Source organism: Pleurodeles waltl, chromosome 12 (assembly GCF_031143425.1).
Source record: "Pleurodeles waltl isolate 20211129_DDA chromosome 12, aPleWal1.hap1.20221129, whole genome shotgun sequence".
In the NCBI taxonomy this organism is placed as follows: Eukaryota; Metazoa; Chordata; class Amphibia; order Caudata; family Salamandridae; genus Pleurodeles; species Pleurodeles waltl.
The window spans coordinates 87,985,607-88,000,466 of NC_090451.1; the positions used below are offsets into that span (position 1 = coordinate 87,985,607).

The 14,860-nt window shown below is 44.8% G+C and overlaps 1 protein-coding gene across 4 annotated transcripts in view; it reads left to right on the forward strand.

Moving 5' to 3' along the window:
• RANBP3 (RAN binding protein 3) overlaps window positions 1-14,860 on the forward strand; it is a 380,969-nt gene that overhangs the window by 347,944 nt on the left and 18,165 nt on the right. For 2 of the 4 annotated variants that reach the window (XR_011199904.1, XR_011199903.1), the window contains one exon: window positions 1,448-1,577. The exons of the other annotated variants lie outside the window; for them this stretch is intronic. The gene's annotated coding sequence lies outside the window, so the exon portion shown is untranslated. The remainder of the gene's footprint in view (window positions 1-1,447; window positions 1,578-14,860) is intronic. 4 annotated transcript variants of the gene reach the window in all.

Sequence of the window (14,860 nt, forward strand, 5' to 3'; positions counted from 1 at the left end):
GGACAAGGAGTGATTCCTAACCTGTAGGTTTAAGGCATACCTCATTCTAGTATACCATTTTGCTCTGGGAAAGCTATATTGGTCTCAATTCAATTGTGTAACTTAATAAGTACGTTTTCCTTCCCCAGGAGTGGATTTATCTTTTAACAGTCCTCTTGTCTTTTTCTGAGGCTGTACAATTACCCTTGGAGAGCCTCGAAAATTTTAACTGTGGAACCTCCGAGGCTAGAGTGTATCACATAATGAAACAGATAGCCTAAACATAGTATGCGGCTTCCCAGCCTGACTGAGAATAATTCAAGCAACTGAATCTATGAATGGGGGCAGTGCTGGAGAACTTCATACCGTTAGGGTTGCATTGAAGGATTATTCATATATATAGCTAATACTTGAAATTATTTTTTAAGCTTTTGGTTTTATATTCTATCTTTTCATTCTCCTAACGATTGTTTTTACATTTCTTACTAATGCTGTGTATCGAGATGTATAACGAAGATGCAGTTTTACGGGTAGGTAACTTTATCTCAGTCATATTTTATGTAGACATCCTCTGCTTGAGCTAGCTGGAAGATGGGGAAATCCTTTAAACTTAACTCTTATCATTCATAGAAACCGCAGAGGAAGCGGTGAACACTGACAGTAGAAAACGTTCCTGAAAAATGTGGAAGAGCAGCGAAGCGCAGACCATTCATGACCAATTAGGCTTCATCAGACTGCTGAAGGGGAGATGATGACTTGTGAACAGATAGTGTTTTCTGTTTTGTTTTTCTGGAACAGGAGACTAAATGCGTACTCGTGACTAAAGACATTTTAATATGAAACAGAAAAAATCGATTTTTTGAGTTTTATTTTTTGGTCAAAACCCATTACAACAAGTGTGCTACTCTTCAAAATCCATACTGCTTCAGCAGTATATGAGTGAATGACCGTTATTGTACACCTCCGAAGCAGAGGGGATGTATTTATTCAATGTAGTTACTTATTAAATGATTTAATAAAGCATTACTTCAGCACAGACTCTTTTCGGCTATTAAAACTAGGTACGTAACGAAACAGTAGGATTGCCTCAAAGATTTCTTCTAATGGACCCTTCTCTTCAATGATTTCAATGTTAGATTTTTCACGGCTGCAAAAGTGCAGGTGTTGTCAGTTCATAATTGCCTCCATTGAATAGCCTCTTCACTATTGGCGGTCTTCAGTACATTCACAAAGTTTTTTTCTGCCATTGACTTGGGTGGTTGTTATTTTAAACTTGGTTTTAATTTAGCGTATTTTCTTGGCCTACCGTATTTCTCCAGTCATATTTCCTTTACAAATTAATAATTTTTCTAAAAAAAAAAAAACTTATTCTTACGCTGTTGTGACTTTTCATGCTTACAGCTCTGAGGTTTCTACTAAAAGTACATTTAAAGCCTGTAAAAGCTGCCCAACCGTTTTCACTTTGCAGGATCCCAATGATCAATGCCTTAGATGTCTAGGACATCCTCACTTCCAAGGCCCTTGCAGTCTCTGCATCCTGATGTCACCAAGGGGACTGAAGGCCAGAGCTGACAGCATTGGTGGTCTAGAGGACAAAGGTAAGACCACCAGTTGACATTTTATCAAGGTTGCCCCTAACCCCATTGAGATTTAGGCTTCTGTCTACAATAGATCTGAGCGTCAAGTCTCAGGGGTGGGAGAGGAGAACAGTTCAGGGGTCCGGTGATTTGGTCACCATGTCAGCCCCCATTAAGATTTGATCCACACCTCTCCCTCTTTTAAGAGAGGAACCAAAACATAAAAACACAACGAGTTGCACGCAGGCTGTTCTTTCAATAATCTCTTTGCATGCGCTCAAGAATTATGGATGTTCCATTACAGGCATTCCTGCAGCTAGCAAATGTCTCTTTTGATAATGGTCAGTGGATCATGGCAGTGTTCGACACATTTCCCTGCATCCATGCACCAATAAATGGCTCCATATTATGGGAGCCCGGATTTTGTCATTGGCTTAAGGCTTGTTACCAAGAAAAGAAAAAGTGGTGGTGTTCTGAAGAACAGTGAAATATGTTAAGATGTCCATATTGGAATGGCGCATTTTCTTGATTCCCAGTGCACATCCTGTGAGTGTGTAGAAGTGGCTTATCGACTCGAGTATCCCAACATGTTGCGGGTACCCAAAACCTTGCTTTTGTCATAGTGACATCATACAGCCATTTTTTCTATTGTCAAACATTCACACACCATCCAAATATTCTCCTTTCATGTCAGTAAAACAATAATGATATGTCAGCCTCTCTTCTGTTTCCAAATGGTGTGCCAGAGGCCACTACAATTTAAGTACGTCTTTATTGTACAGTGCAGGAAATATAGCCATGTAAAAGAAGCACTTAGTCTTGAAGCTTTGCTCCCTCAGGTAGTCTTTAACATTTGCTCAGGGCATTTCTATTTGAACTGTACAATAGAATTGCCTATGTTTGAACAGGTCTCTATTCAATAAAATGGAAATACTCGTTACTGGGGCAGTTAAAAGGTATTTTAAAAGCATCTACATGACGGTCTAGAAAGATGTAAATCTAGTGCACCAATCGTTGTTCATCCAGAGAATAAATAAAAACTAATTGACTCGCATGAGGGAAATGTAATAGCCCTGCAGAAATAACATATGTTATTTACATGTCTGTGTCCTGTTACAATTATGAAATACTTTTGTCTGTTAAATACATTTGTGAATACTTCCAGCTGGATGAGTTGGATTGTTGCACAAAAAGCATAATGGTATGTTGCACAGTAAAATGTTGAACGAGTCATTGAATTTCAATGCAGTTTCTAGAAAACTGCCAAGAGATCGAGTGCAACGCAGGCATGCAGACAAATCTAACTCGTCCTTGGTGTGAACGTCTTAGAACTTGGAAAGTCATCCCTGGACAACTGAGTACATTGCAACTCTTCTTCAAAAAAGCCTAACCATACAGATTATAATTTGCTTTTAAAATTGTGTGCCTCCTAAGCCAGAGATTTGTTACATCAGCGTGAAAGGTTGTAGTGGGACTGATTCCTTTAGTGACAACATAGAAAAGTACTGAGCATATGTAATGGAGGACTTAACAAGCTGTTGTTCCCACTAGTAACTCACTTTTTGCAAATTGCTATGCCATCAATTGCATATGTCTGTGATGATACTTACGTTAATCAGAAACCCCCCAATTCCACCTTTTTCAGATTTCATTTTCTGCTGCCATGTTAGGTCCAGTGCAACATGGCTGATGGACTGTAAGAAGGATGGAAATTGAATCAGTAGACTAATCCTTCCACTGCAGAGATCTGTTTAACCCTATGGTATCAGTCTCGACTCCCCAAATGGTCTTCTTTTCCTTTTATCATAAGGATATTGATAAAATGAGCCCCTTTAAATTTGGTAAGAATGAAGATTTGTTTCGGATAATTTCACTTGCACAGCCCTCATTCCTTAAATGCCCTTCAGGACGTTCTGCACCGATAGGTGGCATCACTGCTCCTGGAGCTACCCTGCATATGATAATTGAGCCATATAGGGTGCCACTGATGTTACCTTTATCCATGCTCTTGAAAGCTAAACCAGAGTTGCTCTTCTTGGAATATTGTCTTCAAAAATTGTATTTTGCAGTGTTTGGAGACGACGTTTCAGCTGAAATATTTCAGTGTTTAAACTGTGCTTGGACCCTCATGTTATAACTGTCTTGTGCGTGGGCACTAAAAACGGGTTTAGAATGTGAAAGAGATGCATTTTTGAGTAGGCTAAGGCGATCAGGGAATGAAAGGTGATTATTTCATAATCTGGCCCCAAACTGGTACTATTCTGGCTAACCTGCCAATCATGCATTTGAAGCAGGCTGCTTCCAGAGACAATTTTTTTTTATTCAAGATTAACACAAGAAGCATGGTAAAAAGGAAATTTTGGGTTCATTACACAGCTCCTGATCCCAGCATACTAGTCTGCAGATACGTTCACTGACTCTAGCGACAAAGTTTCCTCTGTAAGGCTTGATGGAGATGCTGCTGGCACTCTATTCAGCCTTGACTCCAGACCAAGCACACCCCACTCATTGCGGGAGTTTCCAATCCCAGTAATGGACCCCGCACTAACAGCAGCTTTCATCCCGCTAATGCTGCCTCCCTTCTGCTCCTTACTTGCTTACTTATGCCTACTGCACCTCCTGTGGTATAGGCTGTTAACCAGGACTCTCTGGCCAGCTCTATCTTGGGCTTTTTTTTCAGGCTGACTCCAGGTATATCCCATCTCCTTGCAGTCGGCCATGAGGCCTCGGCGCCAGGTGTTTTATGGTGTTCCTCTTTTCCCTTGAGGGTTCCAGGTTAAGGCTTGCCTGGTGGTCTTGTAGCTGGGTTTGCGGAGGGTGTGACCTATCCAGCCTCCGCATCTTTTCATTATTTGATTGGCAGAAAGTTGGGAAGTCTGCTGCCATAGGTCGTTGTTGCTGAAGATGTTTGGCCAGCAGTTTTGGAGGATTTTCCTCAGATGGGTGTTGAGGAACATCTGGAGTCTGTGCTTGTGGTCACTGTTGCCCCAAAGTTTCTGCTTCATACATGAGAACCAACTTTATTTTGGTGTTAAAAAGCCTGATATTGGTTTGTGGCATTGGGCCTTTAAGCTCCAGATCTTCTTTAGCTGAATGAAGGCAGTCCGTGCTTTGGCAGTTCCATGCTTTACATCAGAGTCTGTGCCACCCTGCTTTTCTGACACTGCCCAGGTAGGTGGTGATGGCCTCGACCTCTTCGAGTACACTGTTAGCAAGAGTTACTGTAGCTCTGCTGGCCGTGTTAGCCTTCAGGATTTTGTTTTTATCACTGCAGATTTTAAAACAGTTGCTCTGATGTGGCTGCCACATTGTCAGTCTTTTTTTGCATTTGTTGATTGGTATGGTATAGTAGGGCCAGGTTGTCTGCATTCAAGGCGCCCACTTGATCCCATTTCTTCTCCTTGCTGTGGATGTCTTCATGATCCAGTCTAAAGCCTGCAGGAAAAGAAAAGACGAGCGCAGACCACCTTCGCAGACTCCAGTCTTCACTTCACAAGTATTCTGGAAGTTGTCCTATATGGTCTGTCTTGCAGGTCATTCCCTCATAAGAGTTCTTGATGATTCTTAAGAGTTTATATGGCACACTGTAGTGGCAAAGGAGTTTCCAAAGGGTCTCTGTTGGATGCGTAGGAAGCTGGCTCTTAATATAGTCGACCAAAATAAAATACCACAGAGGCACAAATGCCACCCCAAATGCTCTTTTTTGTGGTATTGTGGTCAAGCAGTTAGGCATATCCGAGGGGAGTACTAAGCATGTAAGGCACACACTCGTACAGTGAGACACACTCAATAAAGAAATAAAGCACCAATAAATGAAAATAACATAGTTTTACTTATCTTTTGATACCAACATCACTGGAATCCAGTGAGTACTTTTAGTTAGGCTTTCGTTTAGAGTTTTTAAAAGTCGACACTTGGTGAATTTTGCAGATGTGGTAATGTTTATCCTATGGAGGAAGGCCAAGCACTGCATTCAGGTATAGTACAGTGACTTGCAGGACAAATCTCCTGTACTTATGGTAAGGATGGGGCAAGGTCCAAGACCACACCAGCAGGTCACCTCTGGAGGCACTGGGGCAGCCTGGTGCAGGACTGCAGCTCAGCATCAGGTGCCCTGTGTAAGTCTATGGAGATCAGTTTGGTTACAGAGTTGCTGCGGGGTTGGAGTGCAAGATCAGTCCAGGGTAACCCATGGGGGGGTGAGGAGGGGGCTCACCCCTTGAGGTCCTCTGGCATGTGGGGACACTGTTGGTCCACTTATCCAGGGCTGTGGGGCACGGGTGCAGTGGGTGCTGGAGTTCATCGCAGTTGCACTTAGGCCCACAGAAACAGTCTGCAGATGTGGACTGGGGGTCCAGTTCGACCAACCAACAAGTGGGCTCAGGTCTCACGAGGCTGGGAGACAAGAGGACACCCTTAGTTATCCTCTTCTCGATCTGGGGTGCAGAGGTGTCTGGTCTTTGTCTCCTGGTCCATTGCGGTTGCTTTTGGGGGGAAAGAAGTGGGAGGGGTGGTTGCAGGAACAGGCTGCAGATGCCATTTTAAATTTCACAGTGGGCGAACTCAAGCTGGCTTTGTCTCTGTAGGGCCTGGGGATCACGCTGACACCATTGGCCCATTACAGCGCAGGCTAGGCAGCTCTGGTGCAGTGGTGATGTCAGGCGTCGGGTTTTTGGCAGTCCTGGTCCTCTCAGTTCTTTCTGTGGTGCCTTCGGATGCAGGGAAGCAGCACCTTTGCTCCGAAGGAGTTAGTCTTGGCAATATGTGAAGCACTGGCAACTCTCCCAGGTTCTTGGAGGCTGCAGCGGCAGGACAAGTAAGTTGCTTCTCAAGGGTCTGATGCAGCAGGCATGCTAGCATGGTTGCCACCAAGTCCGTCACGGTCCTCAGTTCTCGGGTTCAGCAGGCTGCTTGTCCACTCCTTTTTTTTTTTTTTTTTTTTTTTTTTTTTTTTTTTTGTCCAGCAAAGATCGGAGGTCCTGGTAGCAGGTGGGCCCCTAAATACTCAATTTAGGGGACTTTAAGGGGATTGAAGGGTCACTACACCCAATATATGACCACTTCCTGTGGGGAGTGGGCATCGCCCTATCCAGAGTTCCTAAATTCCAACACATGCAAGATGGCAGCATTTTCTAAGTTGTGTCCACTTCAGGCAGGTCACCTGAGGGGTGTTCCCAGTCTGGAAATGTGACACACCTGCTGCATAGCTAATTTTGCCGCCTGTCCAGGTGTCAGATGGGCACGGGGGAGGGGTGTTGGCATCTTCCTCTGAGGAAGGCCAGATCTGCATGCCAAAGGCGGTGGGCTTCTTTGAAGCTAGCTGCCTTGAAATGCAGGTCATCCTGTGGGGAAGGGTATTCCACACCCCTGCCCGAGTAGGCTTTGTTTCTGACCTCCAGGGAGCAAAGGTTCTCTCCCTTGCTTATTCGGTTCTCATTTGTTGGTGGCAGACTGGCTAGAACTGGTCAGTGAGCTCACCAGCTTTGGTTAGGTTGTCAGGGGCACCTCTAAGGTAAGTATTAATAAATCCATCACTGGAATTAGTGAGGGTTTATTAATATGAGATATTTGATACCAAGCATCTCAATTCTCAGTGCAGCCATCATGTAGCTGGAGAACTCATATTGACTAGTGTCCAGCACATGTATTTAAAATGGCTTCACTGTTCACATACTATGTCTAAGAAGCCACAGACATAGCAGGGCCATATCTGCATATGCAGATATGTCCACACATGTAATATAATGCACCTTGACTTACGGCTGTAAGGCATGCTGTAGGGGTGACTTACAAATATTACATGCAGTGTTTAGGGGACATGGCACACATGCGGTGTTCCATGTTGTGTTTTCAGTTTAAGGGAGCACCTGATCACGCAATTTACAATGGCAGTCTGACATGAGGTTGGTGCTGATCCCCTAGAGTGGCACAAGTTGTGCTGCAGCTTTAGGAACCTTCCGCACCACATAGACCCTAGGTACTAGAGGTACCACTTACTAGAGACTTACAATGGTGCTTACAGGCCTGGTTACTTGGAGATCTAGTGACCAGGTGTCTTGTTTTGGGGAAGGAACAGATGACCTGTTTAGCAGGAACCCAGTTCACTTCAGTCAGAGGTGTACCAAACACCAGGAAAAAGTTTGGTGGCGGTACTACAACCAGAACTCAGCTTCTACAAATGCCATCTCACAGTTGATGAATTTGACATTGAGGGGCAAGTTCCATCCCATCGGCTACTTAATTATGATGCACATGTTGCAATCTGTTCTGTGCATGATCTATCTTTGCAGAAGCCAACTTGCTAATCTTGCAACTAAGCGTAGACTTGTTCCTTCATTCTATTCAGGGTGACTCTGTTGAACACTGTGCCTGGGGTTGATGTAGTTTTCCCATGGTAATCTGCGCAGTTACTCTGTCATCTTTCGTGGGGCTCTTGATGAGATGGCCCCTTTTCCTCTTCCCAGATCCTTCCAAACATCATGCGGTAGAGCATGTCTGCTGATATTTCAGTGTCTGTCTTTTGTGCGTCTTCAGGGATGTTGTCCGGTCCTGCTGCTTTCCAATTTTTACAGATGTTTGATGGGTTGCCATATTTCGTCCCTGGTTGGTCTCCTGCAGTCGATTGGCAAGTCCTTGTGTGCTGGCTGTATGCCTGGTGGAGACTGCGGCATGAGGTGGTTCAGCAGTTCTTCAAGGTCCTCCACCCTTCTTTGTTGTTGGCCTTTGTTACCCATGATTGTCTTCTCTGCTTTGTCTTTAACAGGTGTTTCTTTCTTGCTGTATCTGCCAGAACATTTCCTTGTTATGTCATAGATTTCTTTCAGGTTTCCATGGTTTACTGCTTCCTGGAATTCTGTGGCAAAACGATCCATGAATCTGTGATTTTTCAACATAGATCTTTTCTGGATTCACATGCTGTCAATTATTTTGCAATCTTGTGTTTGGGTCCGGCATTCTCTCTTTTTTTTTTTTTTTTTTTTTTTTTTTTTTTTTTAGTCCTCTTTGTTTGAGTGATGTTGAGCGTTGACAGATCTGCACTTTTAGTGCTTCCTGTGATGTCGAATCCCCTTCTCTGGAAGCTCCCACCTTTAGTCCCTATATTCAAATTATTTGTTCTCGCCATTGGGTCTGGATACTTGGCTATCCAACACGAGGAAGAAAAACCTTCACAAAGTTTGTCGAAAAATTCACTGATTTGGAGAACACCACCAGACAAAATGTACGTAGGTGTTGAGAGAGAGAGAAGCAGCAGAATTCCCTCAATAGAATCCCTCATCTGCACTACCAACAGCTGCAACCTTCTCAAGTGGCCTACTCCAGGCAACTCCAGCAAGGGAAGTTGGGCCGACAAGGAAAGGAGGCAAGCCATTGTCAATGACTAACTTCAGGCACTGACTACACCAACATCCCCTGTGACTTGTATTTGAGACAAAATATCCAAACATCTACAGGAGTTGAAGGAAATAGCGGTCCAATGGGTATTGGCTCTCATGCAATTCGGCCACAAACTGGAATTCTTACAAAAAGCGTCTCCAACCCCGTCCCAGAAGTTCTTACAAAAACATCTGCATCGCCTCAGGTTGGAAGTCAAGACCATGCTCAGCAGAGGGGCCATAGAATGGGTTCCTGGAACCCAGAAGGGGAGAGGTTTTTATTCTTGTTTGTTCTTGGTTCGGAAGAAGCCAGGGGAGTGGAGACCAATCCTTGATCTGAGAAACCTAAACACCTATATCAGGAAACAGATGTTCTGCATGGTGACTCTTCAGGATTTACTACAACTTCTAAACCTAGGAGATTGACATTAGATCACCAAGATATATCTTTTCATGTTTGATTCACGCACAGCCCCAAAAATGCTTTAGATTCACAGTAGCCGGCAGCCATTATCAGTTCAGAGTCCTCTCATTCGGCCTCAAATCCGCCCCTCGCATTTTCACAAAGTGCTTGGCACCAGTAGCAGCTATCTGAAGGCAGGAAATACATCAAACTTTTCCTTCCATCAGTGACTGGCTAGTCAAGGCACCTTCTCGCCAGGCTGCGCAGTGGTCAACCAACACCTGTTAAAAAAAACTGGGCCTTACGTTTAAGTCCGCAAAAATCAGCTCTCCAGCCATCCAAGAAGATAACATTCTTAGGGGCTTCGCTTGACAGTGCTGGAAACACCACACCAGAAAGACAAATCAGATCGCTAGGTTTGGGCACATCTAGTGCAAAGAAAAAGGTCCCTTTCTGTTTGCCTCTACAAATCCCTACTAAGGTTGATATCATCTTTCATTCCCTTGGTGCCATTCTGCCACATGCGAATGTGACAGCTGGAAGAAGAGTTGGACAGGCAGTGGATTCAAACAGGCTCTTTTGGCAATATTGTTCATGTCACCACAGTGATGATAATAGCACTTTCCTGGTGGACTCTAGAGGCAAATCTTCCCATAGGCCTGACTTTCATGCCCCAGACTTCTGTTGGTCATCACCACAGGCACTTCCTTAGAGGGTTGGGGAGCTCATCTGCAGGACCTGCAAGTCAGCAGAAAATGGTTGGCCTCTAAGCTGCTACTGCACATCACTCTGCTAGAACTGAAGACAGTACATCTAGCCTTGCAAGCCTTCCTTCCCAGGATACAAAATTATGCGGTGTTCATCTGCACAGACAACACTATGACCATGCACTAGATCAACAAGCAAGGTGGCACAAGATCTCAAATGCTGCACCAAGAACCACAAAAGACATGGGAATGGTCCATCCGTCACAAGGTGAATCTGAAGGCAGAACATGTTCCGGGGAAGGAAAACATCATAGCAGACTCTCTGAACAGAATGAGAAGCGCTTATCAAGAATGAGGGATAAATCGGGACATCCTGGAGGGCATTTTTCACCAATGGGGCAGACCGAATCCTGTTGACAATATCCCGTAACTGGCTCTACGCATGCAGGAATCTGCAACCAGGATTGTGGGAGAATGTGTTTTTGATCGCGTGGTCCAGAATCTTTGCCTAGGCCTTTCCTCTGATTCCTCTCCTCACAAAAGTTCTCATGAAGATGAAAGCGCAACTCCTAGTCCTGAGGTGGTGACACCAGCATTGGTACATGAGGTAAGTCTTCTCTCGGAGAGACAGCACATCCAGCTGCAACCATCTCTGTCTTTATTGACCATGTGCCAGGACCAAGTACTACACCCAGATCCCAAATCCTTGCACTTGTCTGGCTCCTGAGTAGAGTGAATTTGGGCATCTGAACATCCCAGGAGAATGCAGGGATATCCTAGCCAGAGCTTGTGCACCTAGTACAAATTGGACTTATAGCCTTAAATGGAAGCAATTTTGCATCTGGTGTCAATGCTGTAACATACACCCAATGTCATCTGCACTGGAAGAAAACCTTCCTTACCTCCCACATCTAGCAAGATCGGGTCTCTCTCATTCTTCCATGAAAAGTTTTCCAAGCACCCTTTCCTGATTTAGAAGATAAGCGGAATCACCATCATTTTGGTCTACCGGGCTCATGAAACAATTCCTCAATGGTCTATTTGAGGTCTTCCTGCCACTGAGGCGTCCTCCCCCACTTTAGCAACTGAACACTGGACTTTCCCAACTAATGAAAGACCCTGTTGAGCCCAACTGTAAAGTGGACATTACATTTGTGTCTTGGAGAATTGCTCTTCTCTTGGCTTTTACATCAACAGGACAAGTCTATGAGATAGAGGCTTTCAACATTTAAGAACCTTTCTTGCAATTCAGGAACAATTGTGGTCTTTCGAAGTAATCCAAAATTAATTCCAAATGTTCCATAAGACTTCCTGTTAATTTTGAAAACTCTCTTCCTGGATCTCAAGACTGCAGCAGAAAGGGCATTGCATTGTTTGGATGTCAAGAAGTTCCTAACATTTTACTTTGACGAGATAAAATACTTCCGGAATTCCAGTCAACTGTTCATAGCATACAGTTCTCCTAGGAAAGGTTATCCACTATCAAAACAGAGCATAGCAGGAAGGATATCTAGTGCCATTCAATTTTGTCACCAAAAAGCTGTCATGCCATTGCAAACAAGTATGCGTGCTTATTCCACCAGAATTAGGTCGACTTTAACAATATTATTTGCCAGTGTGTGTCTCCGAAATTTCTGTAGGGCAGAGATGTGGAAAACTAGACATATTTATACAGCTCTACTGTTTGGAGACTGCAGATCACAGAGAAGTGGCAGTGAACCAAGCGCTATTATGACATCTTTTCTACTAAAGTTGAGCCACTGTAGTAAGAGATTACCACCATCCTCTAATGCGTTACACACATGTTTTATTATTTGTGTGTGTGTGTGTGTGTGTGTGTGTATATCTTCGGTGGCATGTGTAGCTGCAGATACACATGCTGTGCATTATCCTGCCATCTAGTGTTGGGCTTGGCGTGTTACAAGTTGTTTTTCTTCGAAGAAGTCTTTTCGAGTCACGGGACAGAGTGACTCCTCCCTTTCGGCTCCATTGCGCAAGGGCGTCGACTCCATCTTAGATTGTTTTCTTTCCGCCATCGGGTTCGGACGTGTTCCTCTTCGCTCCGTATTTCGAATCGGGAAAGTTAGGTAAAGTATCGAAAATTCGACGGTATTTTTATCGCTCGGTACCGGGTTAGTGTTAGTGTATTGGCACCGATATCAAGACCGCTTCGGCGGCCCTCCGGGGCTTCCACTCTTCACCGAGGCCTGGTCGGCCCGACTACACCTGTCAGCCCAGACTAATGGACCGGACCCCCTTCCGTTTCTGTCCTAAGTGCCACGCAAAGTATTCTTATACAGACCAGCACCGGGTCTGTAACCTGTGTTTGTCACCCAAACACAGAGAGGATACCTGTGAAACTTGCTGAGCGTTTCGATCGAAAAAAAACCTTGCGGGATTGACGCGCAAGAAGACTGCAAATGGTGTCGAAACCGAAATAACAGCTCGATGTCCAAGAGGAGGAAAGTATCTCCATCCAAGAGACTAACTCGGATGAATCCAAAAGTGAACAACCCTCGACGGTACAACGAACCGTGAGTAAACCTGCCCCGTCCCAAAGTCAGGTTCATACAAAAACACTTAAGGCCATGGGGACGCCACCACCAGCAGGCCATGGCTCAACCCACCGAAAGGAAGGTGACCAAATATCGGCACCGAAAAAGGCCAAAGAGTTGCCGAAGACTTCCGACTCCGGTCGAGAATCCGGCACCGAACGATCTCGACACCAAGTGATCGAATCGACTAAACCCCGAAAAATCTCCTCTGAACTGAAAAATACTTTTATTGCAGAAACTTTGGTACCGAAAAAAGCGCATTCGGAGCCGAAAAGAAGCTCTTATACAGAAGAGTAAGGACTTTCTAGCCAACTCAAGGAAAGACATAGATTCGAGCAAGAGTTAGGTATGGAAGAACCTGACCATACACAAAGGAGGTTACGTATCCAAAAAGAGACTGGCAAAATACAAACTTTACCTCCACTCAAATCAAAAAGGAAGCTTGTATTTCAGGAGACAGAAATGCAACGTAAGGCGCAAAAGTGGTTCGAGACAAATCTCAACCACCAATGGTCTCACCACAACCGTCCCCACCGCACTCACCACAACTGTCACCAGTGGGAACACCTATGATGCAGTCACCCACACATACTTGGATGACACAGGATGATGCTGATGCATGGGACTTATATGATGCGCCAGTATCGGGTAACAGTCCAGAATGTTATCCAACAAAGCAGTCACCACCAGAAGACAGTACTGCATATACGCAGGTACTATCCAGGGCAGCTACGTTCCACAATGTAGCAATGCACACAGAGCCAGTGGCGGATGACTTCCTTTTTAACACTCTGGCATCCACCCACGCTTCCTATCGGAGTTTGCCGATGCTCCCGGGCATGCTCAAGCATGCACAACAGGTCTTCCAGGAGCCTGTAAAGGGAAGAGCTATCACGCCTAGAGTTGAAAAAAAGTACAAACCTCCCCCAACAGATCCTGTGTTCATAACACAGCAACTCACACCGGACTCAGTGGTTGTAGGGGCGGCAAGGAAAAGAGCAAACTCAATCGTCAGGAGATGCCCCACCACCTGACAAAGAAAGTAGAAAATTCGACGCTGCAGGCAAGCGAGTGGCATCACAAGCAGCCAATCAATGGCGAATTACGAATTCACAAGCCCTACTTGCATGCTATGACAGGGCACACTGGGACGAGATGCAAGACATCATACAGCACTTGCCCAAGGAACATCAAAAACGTGCCCAGCAAGTAGTGGAGGAAGGACAGGCCATATCTAACAACCAGATAAGGTCCGCACTAGACTCAGCAGACACTGCAGCACGGACTGTCAACACAGCTGTAACCATTCACAGACATGCTTGGCTGCGAAGTTCTGGATTCAAGCCAGAGATTCAACAAGCGGTGCCGTTAAATCAACAACCGTTGTTTGGGCCGGAAGTCGATACAGCCATTGAAAAAAATGAAAAAAGACACGGGACATGGCCAAAGCCATGGGCGCGCTCTATTCCCCACAAGTCAGAGGCACCTTTAGAAAACCACAATTCAGAGGAGGGTTTCGGCAACAAACATCTGAGCCTTCCACCTCTCAAACCAGACCCACCTATCAATCGCAGTACCAAAGGGGAGGGTTTTGTGGTTCCTATAGAGGACAATTCCCAAAAGGAAGGGGAAAATTCCAACCGAACCAAGCCACACCAAGCAGTGACTTCAATGTCACAACACCCCAACACTTGTCACCAGTGGGGGGGAGGCTAACCACATACTACCAAAACTTGACACACATTACCACAGACGCATGGGTCCTATCAATAATCCAACATGGTTATTGCATAGAATTCACAACATTCCCTCCAGATGTGCCACCCAAAACGCACAGACTGTCCCAACAACACTTAGACCTATTACAAATAGAGGTCGTACCCAATCATCAAAAAGGAACAGGCGTCTACTCACTATATTTCCTGATTCCAAAAAAGGACAAAACGCTAAGACCTATCTTAGATCTCAGAACACTGAATCTCTTCATCAAATAAGACCACTTCCACACGGTAACACTTCAAGACGTAGTTCCCTTATTAAAAAAGGAGGAATGCATGACAACATTGGATCTCAAGGATGCGTATTTCCACATATCCATCCTTCTCACAGAAAATACTTAAGGTTTGTAATGCACGGCATATACTATCAATTCAAAGTGCTACAGTTCGGAATAACAGCCCCCAGGGTATTCACAAAATGCCTAGCAGTAGTAGCCGATCACATAAGGAGACAGCACATGCACGTATTCCCATATTTAGACGACTGG